The sequence below is a fragment of the Prunus persica genome, chromosome G4 (assembly GCF_000346465.2).
Source record: "Prunus persica cultivar Lovell chromosome G4, Prunus_persica_NCBIv2, whole genome shotgun sequence".
Lineage (NCBI taxonomy): Eukaryota > Viridiplantae > Streptophyta > Magnoliopsida > Rosales > Rosaceae > Prunus > Prunus persica.
Window position 1 is genome coordinate 21,240,660 of NC_034012.1, and position 12,824 is coordinate 21,253,483.

Below are 12,824 nucleotides of genomic sequence, written 5' to 3' on the forward strand. Positions count from 1 at the left end.
TTATGGCCATTGCCAACAAAACTCCATGGTTTGCAGATATTGTAAACTACTTAGCTAGAGGTAGTTTACAGCCAGATATGACTTTCCAGCAAAAGAAAAGATTTTTAGCTACAGTGAAGTATTATTTTTGGGATGAGCCTTACTTATACAAGTATTGCCCATATCATATTATTCGTAGGTGCATTCCTGCAGAAGAGCAAGACAATGTTTTGACATTCGCACATCAGCATGCTTGTGGTGGTCATTTTGGGGGAAAACGGACAGCAGCTAAAATATTACAAAGTGGGTTGTTTTGGCCTACTATTTTTAAAGACACTCATGTTTGGTGCCAGGCTTGTGATAGATATCAACATGTGGGAAATCAGTCTAAGCGGAATTGAATGCCACAGCAAAGTATTTTGGTGGTTGAATTATTTGATGTTTGGGGCATTGACTTTATGGGACCATTCCCATCATCCAATGGCAACCAGTACATATTGGTCGCTGTTGAATATGTTTCTAAGTGGGTCGAGGCCGTTGCAGCACCAACAAATCAAGGATCTGTGGTACTGAAATTCCTCCAAGGCACTATTTTTCCACGTTTTGGGACACCTAGAGCGATTATTAGTGATGGGGGAAAGCACTTTTTAAATAAACAGTTTGTTGCACTACTTACGAAATATGGGATAAGTCATCGGGTGGCCACTACATACCACCCTCAAACTTCTGGGTAGGTTGAGGTTTCTAATAGGGAAATTAAGCACATCTTAGAGAAAACAGTCAATGCCAGCCACAAAGATTGGAGTGTTAAGTTGAATGATGCTTTATAGGCCTACAGAACAGCGTATAAAACACCAATTGGGATGTCTCCCTTTCGGCTTGTTTATGGTAAGGCGTGCCATCTACCTATGGACCTTGAACACAAGGCTTACTGGGCAATTAAGAAGCTTAATTATGCCTATGATGCAGCCGGAGAAAAACAAAAACTACAGTTGCACAAGTTGGAAGAACTCCGAAATGATGCATATGAAAGTACAAAGATATACAAAGAGAAAACGAAAGCATTCCATGACAACAAAATTCTCCGAAAATAGTTTCAGCCAGGTCAGAAGGTTCTATTTTTCAATTCAAGGTTGAAGTCATTCCCTGGAAAATTAAAATCTAGGTGGCAGGGTCCCTACATTGTTACTAAAGTCTATCCACACTTCGCTGTGGATATTAAAAATGGCAAGACCGGTTTCGAGTTTAAAGTAAATGGCCATAGACTGAAACACTACTTGGAGGCACCGTTTGACATTGCAGCCAAGTCTTTGACTCTGAAGGAACCATTGATTTGACCACCAGGCTTTTGCACAGTCTAGCTACAGACTTAAAATAAAGCACTTATTGGGAGGCAACCCAATTTTTCTAAACTCTTTACTTCTTTTACTTTATTTTATATATTTTTTTTTATAAAAATAAAAATATAAAATATAAAATATAAAAATAAATAAAGAAAAATAAAGAAAAAGAAAGAAAGAAAGAAAGAAAGAAAGAAAAAGAAAAAGAAAATGTGTGAAGTATGAATAAAAGGGATAAGAGGTAAGGGTTTTAGTCGAGTCTCCTTAACTATGATGGTTCACTTTACACCGAAGGAAGTTTGTGAATTCTTTTCTAATTGATTCTAAATAGCTTACACTCTGTGGTGGGATTACTTGGATCTATTGAAAAGATGTTCTAGTTTTTAAAATATGCTATGGATTGCAACTTGAAGGTGGAAGTTTTGTCGTGGTTAAGTGTTAGCCAGGTGTCTAGTTTATTAAGTTTTTATTTTTGTTTTGAGTCTTGTTTTGCTCGAGGACAAGCAAATAGCTAAGTTTGGGGGTATTTTGATGAGTCGATTTTATATTATATATTTAACCCTATTCTTAGTACATTTTGGTTAATATTTTGGAAGAACTTTGATACTTTGAATTATATTTCCAATATAGGACTTTCGACTCTCTCTGGAGCAAAACGTAATCAAATGGACAAATTTTGGAGTAATTCCAGTTGGAGGACGTTCATGAGTCACTTAGCTTGATCATATTGAAATTTCAGACTTTTCTACCGAGCGGTTATTTTCTGGCAATAAAATAAAGGAGCAGTGCGCGGTGCTGGAATAATGACGTTTTGGGCTTTTATTGCGTTTTTGGAGCCCAAGATGACCTTGGATGCGTTTGTGGCCTCCTGGAGAAGTGTTCAGAATATTTTTATCTTTAAAACAAGCTATCTTGGGCCAGATTTGGAGGAGATTTGAAGCCAAAACGTGGACGCTCAGACTATAATGAGTGGAAAGTTATAAGGGGTAAGTTATAAGGGGTTCACTTTATAGCCATCAGATCAATCCAAGGGCTGGGGAGAATTGAGATAAAGTTTTAAAATCGGGTAGGTGAGGAACCCAAACCCGAATTGAATATCCAGCACGTCCGAAAAAGAAGAAGAAGAGGCAAGTTCGAAGTTTGAACAGAAAAAACTCATCTCTCTAAAACCCATAGCTCTGAGAAACGGTTGAAGGCAACGGTTGAAGCCACTCCGTTCTCCAGACCCTGAAAAAGTATTTATTTTGAGTAGAAGGGGCAAAGGTGTGGATTCCGAAATAGTGAAGGGGCGAAGCAGTGGAAGGGGAAGGAGAGAAGCCGTATTCGTTGGAAGTGGTAGGTTTCATTTGTGGAGCAAAGCAACACAAAGACCCCACACAGACACCTTGCGATTGTTCAATAACCAGCATTTGGTGAGTAATTTATGGAATTTGAGTTTAGGGTTAGAGTAATGGTTTTCCCCAATTTGTACCATCAATTTTGTTGGATTTGGCATCTCTTCTTTGTGCTTCAGTTGCATGTTAATTTTTGCTTGGGTATATGTTAAAAAAAGAATGAAAATCAAGTCAATAACAAGTGAATAACATGTCAATAATGATATGAATAAGATAATGGTGTTGAATTGGAGGAGGCCCTCAAAACCTTCCACATTTGAAGCAGTGCATAGTGCAGATTATCTCTCTGGCGCTAGAATATATATATTTTTTTGAAATAAATATGATTTCCTTTGTTACTAAATTTGCCTGAGAAACATGAGAACAGATAATAATAAACTCATGAATAGAGGTGCAAAGCATTTGATGAGTAATTTATGGAATTTGAGTTTAGGGTTAGAGTAACGGTTTTCCCCAATTTGTACCATCAATGTTGTTGGATTTGGCATCTCTTCTTTGTGCTTCAATTGCATGTTAATTTTTGCTTGGGTATATGTTAAAAAACGAATGAAAATCAAGTCAATCACATGTCAATAACATCTCAATAACATGTTAGTAATGATATGAATAAGATAATGGTGTTGAATTGGAGGAGGCCCTCAAAACCTTCCACATTTGAAGCAGTGGAGAGTGCAGAGTACCTCTCTGGCGCTAGAATTTATATATTTTTTGAAATAAATATTATTTCATTTGTTACTAAATTTGCCTATGAGAAATGAGAACAGATAATAATAAACTCATGAATAAAAGTGCAAAGCATTTGAAATAAAGGTTGATCTATGACGATTGTGGCTGACTTGAAGAAAAAGCTAGAAAGAAAGAAGGATGTGGCAATTGCTTAGCAAGCAGATAGCAGAGTAGATGCTTTGCTTTGCTTCCTTCCACTATATTTCTTATTTATTTATTTTGTGTTGTGTATGAGATGACAATAATTGTCATGTGTGTGAAGTGCAGAACTTGCCTAGATTGCACTCACACTCACTCATGCATCAACCATTGATTAGAGTTTGGATCCATAAATAAAACACATGAAATTGTTTGTAATTCACATAATCATTGCATTAACAGGTATTTGCACAAAATTTGTCATATTGCTTTGATGATGTTAAAGCCTGTGATCAGTAATCCCTATGCTCATGTACTTTGTAAAATTTGTAATGTGCCTGGTTGACTAGTTGTGTAAATACCAATGTGATTGTGCAAATACGTGGTAGTATATGTGTTCACGTTATTTCATCTTGTATTTCAGGAAATGGGATCCAACGTGGAGCTGGTATGGCCAGAGTCAGAGGCATATTCGTCACGGGTGAACAACTGCTCACATGCAAATTCATCTCTAGCTGCAATTCGAGCGAAGTTGAGTGCGGAACAATTAGAACAAGTCAAGACATCATGCTTTGGCCATCTTCTGAATATAGATAAGATTCAGTTTAGCGGGCAGATTGTGCATGGGGTTGTGTTGCGTAGAGTAGCGGGGCAGGGTGTGAAAGACTTGGATGGACTGAGTTTCTTAATAGGGTGTGACGTTGCTTAGTTCACTCGTCAGGATTTCTGTTTGATCACAGGGCTTCATTTTGGGGAAGTGCCTGAAGTTTCCAGTAGAGAGAGTGATGAAATTAGACTTCAGAAAAGATATTTTATAGATGAAGGAATTACATGTAATGCCTTAGAAGAAGCATTTCTGAGGTGCACAGAGGAAGATGACATCTACAAGCTAGCTCTTGTTTACTTTGCTGAGTTAGTGGTTTTGGGAGGGGACAAACATTTGAACATCGATCTAAATTACCTGACCCTTGTAGAGGACTTGGATGCGTTCAACAGGTATCCGTGGGGTTTGGTGTCCTTTGACAAAACCCAAGACAGTCTATTTTCTGCACCAACAAAGTATGTGAAAAGCTTTGAAAATGAAGAGGGAAGAGGGAAGGGGAAAAGTAAGGTAACGGGAACAAGCCGGAGAAATGAGAAGGGCAAGAAGGATAAGCATGGTGAAGCACAAAGGGGTGGATGGAGTTTTAAAGGTTTCACGTATGCTTTCCAGGTACATGGTAATAATGTTCATGTCAATTATGTTTTGTGGACTTTAAAACTTAAATAATGACTTTTGTCCTGTAAATTGTGTAGATTTGGGTATATGAATTAATTCCTAGAATGGCGGACCTGAATTACTGCAAGGTTGTTGATTCGACAGCTGTCCCGCGTATTTTGCGATGGAGAACTACTACGTCTGTTCCCGAGATGAGAAAGTTGAACAATTATTTTTTCCAGAGCAAAGAGGTTTGGTTTGCAGCCCTTAGAACTATTTATAAGATTCAATGAAATTATGAAGTAGAATGATTGAATATGACTCTTGTCTGTATTCTGAAACAGTCAGTTCAGTTGCGGGCGCTATGTCCGAGTGAAGAGGAAATGAGACAACCATATTGGAGTTGGCCACAGGATCGCCCTGCTGTTGTCTCGGCAGAGTCAATTCCTTCTTCATGTGCTGACCTTGATGAGTTGAACAAGGTGGTAAGCTTGTTGAGGTCCGAGTTGTTTCAAGTAAAGCGGGAAAAAGACGTCCTTGAGTTAAAGGTCATACGGATGGAAAAACTTTTGGACCACTGTTTAGTCCTCAGTTTGAGCAGGAAGTAAGGAGGGACCTAGCTTTACTGAAAGAGAGGACGAATCGTTGTGTCATCTCACATCTATTTAAGGGAAGTGAGGAAATGGATGACATTCAATGGGATAAAGGGCCAAGTAACAGAAATGAGGGAGAGGAAAAGGAAGATGAAGGGATTGAAGGGGGTGAAGGGCCAAGTAATAGAAATGAGGGAGAGGAAAAGGAAGAGAAGGGGATTGAAGGGGGTGAAGTGCAAGGAAAACCAAGTGAGGTAGAGGAAGCTCAAAGGAAAAGAAGTGAAGGAGAGCAAGTGAAAATAAAAAGCAGCAAGGGAGAGGAAGCGCAAAGAAAGAGCAGTGAGGGAGAGGAAGTGAAAAGAAAAAGCAGTAAGGGAGAGGAACTGCAAAGAAAAAGCAGTGAGGGAGAGGATCCGCAAAGAAAAAGAAGGGAGGGCAAGGAAGTGAAAAGACAAAGAAGTGAGAAAAAGGAAGTGCAAAGAAACCAATGTGAGAAAGAAGATAATGAAGTTATGTTGCTTGGCGATGACATTGGCGAGAGCACGGAGGGGACAAAGGTTGAGTTTACTCTCGGGGACATTGATTTGGATCAACCTACAGCTGTGCTATCTCAGTTGAACGTTTGGTTGAATGATAAAGGTAAAGCTGTGGAACAAGGGGTCCAATTACGGAAGAGGAAGATGATCATTCCTATGTGGAAGATCATTGAAGGTAGTGAATTGGTTCCAAAAACTCTGGCAGAGACAACCGGACTTCAGATGTTAGACCCAATGAAGGCGATTCCGCATGATGATCTGGTGAAATTGCTGAAACTTTGTTGGGAATGGCGCCATAACCCAAAGTAAGTCCCTTGTTTTTTGAGATAGAAGGCATGAGTGTATATATTTTTTAATTGTTGTGTTCTAAAACTTTTTTATATTCATAGTTTGGTGATGCAATTTGGCAACGTGGAAGCTGAGATTGAATTCTTCGCTTCCCTCGTCAAAGCTGATGGTTAGCTGAAAGGAGATGTAAGTTTAATTGATTATGCATTTGTTTTAATGTACATAGATTATGAGATTGACAAGAAAAACATGTTGCAGCACATTGATTTGGGGTTGTATCTCATCCGGAAGCGACAACAAGAGTTGGAGGAAGTAGAAATATCGGACTGGACAACGACCGATGTATTTTTTATGGTATGTCATGGGCCTTGACCAAGTGCTGTTAATAATTACAAATTATCCATACTTGCTTTGTGGAGGTGTTTAACCATTGATTGTTTTCTATTTCACAGAATCACATTCGTACTTGCTTTGCGGATAATAAAAGAAAAAAAGAGCAGGTTGGGTGGAAAATTAGAAACAGTTTACTGAACGTTGTAAATGGCAAGGTTCCAGCGTGTGGGATGGATTGGCAGAACGCATATAAGGTGTATGCCCCTTGTATGTTGACGAAGTATAAGCATTGGGTGGCTGTAATGATTGATCTGGTTTTGTGTGAAATCAAATTGTACGATTTCAAGGTTTCACTTATTCCAGATGAGATCTTAAAGGAAGAACTCGCCCTGCTTTCAATTACGATTCCAAATCTTCTCAACACCATCGACTTTTATGAAGAAGGTGTTTACGCAAACAATTGCAGCCGAGATTGGTGGTGTCCGTGGCCAATAGAGCGTGTGGATGTTCCACAACAGTCTAATCAGTAAGCACAACTTTTTATTTAATTTTATTACTTTAAATTGTCAATTACGTTAGAATGTCATTAGTTGAATTGATCGAGTTCTTGTTTTGCTTCAGAGGCGATTGTGGCATGTTTGTGTTGAAGTACATTGAGCTTTTGAGCGCTGAGATTCCGTTAGCTACTTGCACCTCGCAGAACATGCCCTTTTTTCGATTGAAATTGGCTGCAGAGATAACACAGGGAGATGCTTACATGCCATGATATTGGTTGAACTTGGTTTAGGTACATGATGATTAAATAGGTTTTGGGAATGTCCAATTTCAAACTCATGTAAATACACAATAGAGACCTACGGGTCCTTTTCGAATTCTACCTCTGCTCCTCTATTCTTCTTCGTCTTTCTCAATCTTAGTGTATTTTTGTACATAATTTGAGGTTTAAGTTATTGGACAATAACAATTAGAACCAAAATAGTGGCAAATATTATAGCGGATGCATGCTTTCATTTTGATTAGTGTGATACTACGCTACATTTATTCTCATATTGTGCTAAATGTATATGGAGTTGGATGCAGAGCATGGACAGAAAAATGAAGAAACTGAAATGGAGATGCTGAGGCTTGGTGAGGAGAAAAGTAAATGGATCTGTAAATCTATTGCACGTAGACAATCTAAATGGATAGGCAGATGAGTTTTTGAAGTTAGACACATGTCATTCCCATACATAGAATGTGCCTATGGTTCCGTAGAGTATTTTTGGATTTAATGAAACAAACTTTTGTGTAATATTAGCCTAACTCCTTCACGACATTTACATAACCTTAACCAAACTGCATTGAATTGGGATTTAAAGACTGCATATGTGAATTGGGATTTGAAGATGGCTTTTTAAGTGTATTACATCATTGCAAAGTGATATGTCATCGTTTATGCAAGCCACCATTAATCGCAATGGGTTGCATCTTAATAAGGTAATTCTGTAAGGGGAATAAGCGGCTATGGCCTCGCCTCCAATGTTTTATTCAACCATGCCCTCTTTATAGAAACACATGAAAAAATGTCCCCAGGTGCAATGCTATAAAAACTCCCTATTGGTTTTGTACCGCCCCTCGGGTTTGAATCCCTCTCTCCTTTATAATCGGTTAATAAATTCGTTGATTTTCTTTTTTTTTTATTGGTTTTGGGCAGCTCAGTAGCATAAAAGTAATGTATATTGGTGCGTCTATATTGCATGTCTGTTGCGTCTATATTGCTTCTCTATTGCGTGTATATCTTACATTTATTGTATGTGTATTGATTGTTTATTGCTTATGAAGGAAATAAACAACAATACACAGGCAACAGACAAGCAATATACACACAACAGACAAACAATATACACACAATAGATACGCAATATACACACAATAGACATGCAATATACACACAATAGACATGCAATATACATCAGTCCCCAATTACACCAACCATAAGGAAGTCGTATTGAATAGGAAATTAAACTTAGCAGTTGTTCTTCCTACTAAAAGAAAGAATAAGGTCCGTTTCCCCCCTTAAATCTTACTTGACTGGTACTTGTGCCCCCAATAAACATCCAATATTGGAGCAATAACATTCGATATACATGCAGCAAACAATCAATAAACCTTCAATAAACATTCAATATCGGTTCAATAACATGCGAAATACATGCAGTTAACAATCAATAAACATGTAAACAATCAATAAACCTTCAATAAACATTCAATATCGGTTCAATAACATGCGAAATACATGCAGTTAATAATCAATAAACCTTCAATAAACATGTAAACAATCAATAAACTTTCAATAAACATTCAATATCGGAGCAATAACATGCGAAATACATGCAGTAAACAATCAATAAACCTTCAATAAACATTCAATATCATTCGATTTATATGCAGTAAACAATCAATAAACTTGAAGTATACGCAAATAAACAATCTATATACACTAAATAATTATGCAATTTTCAAAAAAATTGTATTGTCTTGTTATTGCATCGTATTGGCCCTGTATTGTGATTTTATCGTCTTCGTATGATTTTATTTTTTTAAAGTAAGTCTTGGAAAGTTTTTGCTGGGTTTCAAACAAATAAATGCTTTTGTTTAAATTCAATGCCAATCCACCTATTTCAAGAACAAAAATTACAAAATGGGTTTGAAAACTCATTGGTGGTGAGTGCAACATGTCTTTTTGGGGAGAACTTTCACAATCCTTGAAACCGTGCACTTAATTGATCATTAAAAGAACAAATAATATGACAATTGATACAACTAATAAAACTAATACCAAGTCCTTAATGGACTTCAGCATATTCAGCACTGTAGCATCATACGTGTCATCTTGATGTTCTGTTTCAGCGGAGGTTACATCAACCCATTCGAATCCATTGCAACTGGTGGCTCCCTAATTGCAGGCATCATATATGCAAAATAATTCTGTCAGAGTTAGACATAGGTTTTTTTTCACCCACATACATATTCTTGAAATGAAAACTTACATAGGAGGTTAGACACTTCCAAAATGGCTTCCGTCGATTTTTATCTAATTTTGAAACCCGAAGCACCATTGTAGCTCCACAATACTGACACCTCTTTGTTTGAGCGGGAGATGAAGACGAAGACATGTTGAATCTTCTCACTTGTACCTCTTCTCACTCAGATCTTCTCACTGAAATCTCTTCGGACTCATACCTTCTCACTCATAGTTCTCAGTCATACCCCTTCACTCATAACCCTAAACTTCTCACTTAGCTCTCTCTCATCTCTGCCCAAATCGAATTATATCCTTCTTTTCTGTGTGTGGGTGGGTTGGTCACGATCTGGACACCTGTACCGTCAGAATTGTGACATCTTTTACCCCGAAAAGCAATATAATATTTCACTACCAAATATTAATCTAAAAATTGAGGGGACACTGCTTGAAATATATTATTTTATTTATATTTCATTAAGGCAACTAGTTGGATAAGAATCCATCATCATTGGTTCCATTTTAATAACATTACTAGGGGTAATTTGGTGTGGGAAAATGAAAAAGTATATGATGGGACCTTCTGTGACTAGTCAGTAATCCATCACATTTGTATCAATGAATTTGATGGTGGGAAAATCCTAAAAATGGCTATGCAAATAGGTTATTAATTGACTTTTTGACTGTCTGACTCTCTATGCAATTTTATGACGTTTTCCCTTCTTTTGTCTTCAGTTTTAGGGTGTTGGGTTCAGTTTCTTTAAAAACGGTCAACTTGGAAAAACCCCAAGTGGAAACACCTTTTCAAAACACTATAAACAGAGGCTAAAACAAAACCAAAACCCCATATATTCTCATTTCTCCCCTCTTCCACTCCTCAAATCGTTCCATTCCAAAAACATTTCAATGAATTCGAAACATTTCACTACACTCGGAGGAAAGAGAAGGAAGCATCTCCATTTGGATATGCCCCAAGCCTTCATCCCGGAGTTAGCTTGGTTTAAAGTGATGTTATACGTGGCAACCCAATCATCGGAAGATCTCTTCCGTATGGCATCTGTGTGCGCATTGTTCCATACTTTGGCAAACACTCCACAAGTGTGGAACACCATTTCAATGGCAAAGTACCCAGACCATCCTGGCTGGTACCGTGCCAATCCTGCGGTCCAGCATTTCTTGCAACAATGCAGGGCTTGCGATAACCCTGAGTCGATATTTAGATAAGCATTCAAAGTGTTTTTCAAGCAGGGTAACGTGGAAGCGTTGTATGGGATGCGCATTGCAGCCACGGCAAGCCATATGGAAGCGGCATATCTAGTTGGACTACTTGGCATGTCCGGAATTGGTTAGTCAAAAGAGGATGCATTAGAATTCTTGTGTTCTTTGAATCAACGTAACAACATTGATATGAAAGGAACCAGGGAGGCTTTGAGACGAAGATTAAGCCGACCAACAGTTGCAAGACATATCCTAGATATGTTTGACTATGGGAAGATTAAGTTCAATCACTGCAGCGCTTGTAACAACAATGAATGGTGTTTTGTTATTCAAGGCTGGCCTACTGAAGAAAAGATAAATCCTGCCTTCTGGACTTGTTGCAATCGATGCAAATGGCACCGTGAGAGTATTTTTTGGTTCAAGGTGATGCGTGTGTATGTTGTGCGAGGGAATCCATACCCTTATAATTAGTTGTAGTATGTTTTTACGGTTTTTATGCATTATGGACTTGCTTCTCTTCAGTTCTGGGTTGGCTGCCTACGCTATACAAATGTTGTTTAAATGTTGGGTTTTAATCTATTTTGTCTGGTGTTTGTGCTGTCATAAACCGTTTTATATATAAATGTATAATATATATTATATAGCGGAATTAATACTGACATCATAGACGGCTACAAATGACATTTTACTGACACAGATATTTTGCACAACTGCAATCTTAATATTTGGTAAACGAAAAGGCATGCATGGAGTAAATAGGTGTCTTTTCACCAGTGCTTGGGAATGACATTTTCCCACTTAGCATATCCCAAATGATTTGGTTACAAGTTTCTTAAGCAAAACTTGAACAGTGAATGACGTTGAATAATTTTTTCATGATGTTGTAGAATGGATGACTTGTATATTTCCATTTTATTTTTCAAAACATCCCTTAAACCTAAAAAATAAAAAAATTAACAAATTGAAGAAGAGAGAAACCGATTAGCACCAGAAATGGCCTATTCGCACGGAAAATAAAAATTAAAAAAAAAAGTTGGAGTAAATATAATTAACAAATGGACAGGCTAAAAAGTAATATAATAATAATAAAAATAATTTAGGATAAATCATAATAAAATACTAATGTAGCATAACCATGAAACAGGGAATTCAGTAGGAAGATGAAATCTCAATAAGTTCGTAGCAATTTTCGGAACATTATTGGGATTTTTGTGTATTTAGTTATGAATTTTTCAAGAAAAAGTAATAAAATAATAATTTAGGGTAAAATGTAAGGATGTGGCCATGTTGACTGACGTACACTTGTGCAAGTGGTGAAAGGTGACGGGCTGAGATCGCGCCAGGTGTCCTCTTGCAATTATTTTGGCTTTTTTAGTGCAAAAATCTTTGAAAAAAGGTAATAAATAGTAGGAAAATTCTAAAAATGCCCCGAAAATTACCCGGGCCTCCTTGTGACGTTATAAAACTAGGGGAACCTATAAATCGTCCGTCTCGCAATGAAAAAATCCAAATTGTTTTAGATAACTCACTTTCCTCTTAACCCTAAGTATTTATGTTTGTTAACTTTAACTTCAATAACCTACTTCAACAATCATCTCCCGTTAATGTTCGGAATTATTTTTTAAAATGTGTAACCATGAATCGGGGAATTCAACAAGGGAGATTGAGTGTCAATGAGTTCGTAGCAATTTTCGGATCATTTTTCTAATTTTTGTGTATTTAGTTATGAATTTTCTAAGAAAAAGTAATAAAATAATAATTTAGGGTAAAAGGCAAGGATGTGGCCATGTTGACTGACGTACACTTGTGCAAGTGGTGAAAGGTGATGGGTTGAGATCACGCCAGGTGTCCTCTTGCAATTATTTTGACTTTTTTAGTGCAAAAATCTTTGAAAAAAGGTAATAAATAGTAGGAAAATCCTAAAAATGCCCCGAAAATTACTCCGGCCTCCTTGTGACGTTATAAAACTAGGGGAACCTATAAATCATCTGTTTCGTAATGAAAAAATCTAAATTATTTTACATAACTCACTTTCCTCTTAACCCTAAGTATATATGTTTGTTAACTTTAACTTCAATAA

At 37.2% G+C, this 12,824-nt stretch overlaps 2 long non-coding RNA genes across 2 annotated transcripts; both read left to right on the forward strand.

Annotated features, from left to right (window-relative positions):
- LOC109949000 lies at nt 4,936–5,204 on the forward strand. The gene is made up of 2 exons (XR_002271494.1): nt 4,936–5,026; nt 5,120–5,204. It is a non-coding gene; the product is annotated as an uncharacterized LOC109949000 (long non-coding RNA).
- On the forward strand, nt 6,902–7,456 carry LOC109948947. The gene is made up of 2 exons (XR_002271402.1): nt 6,902–7,051; nt 7,147–7,456. It is a non-coding gene; the product is annotated as an uncharacterized LOC109948947 (long non-coding RNA).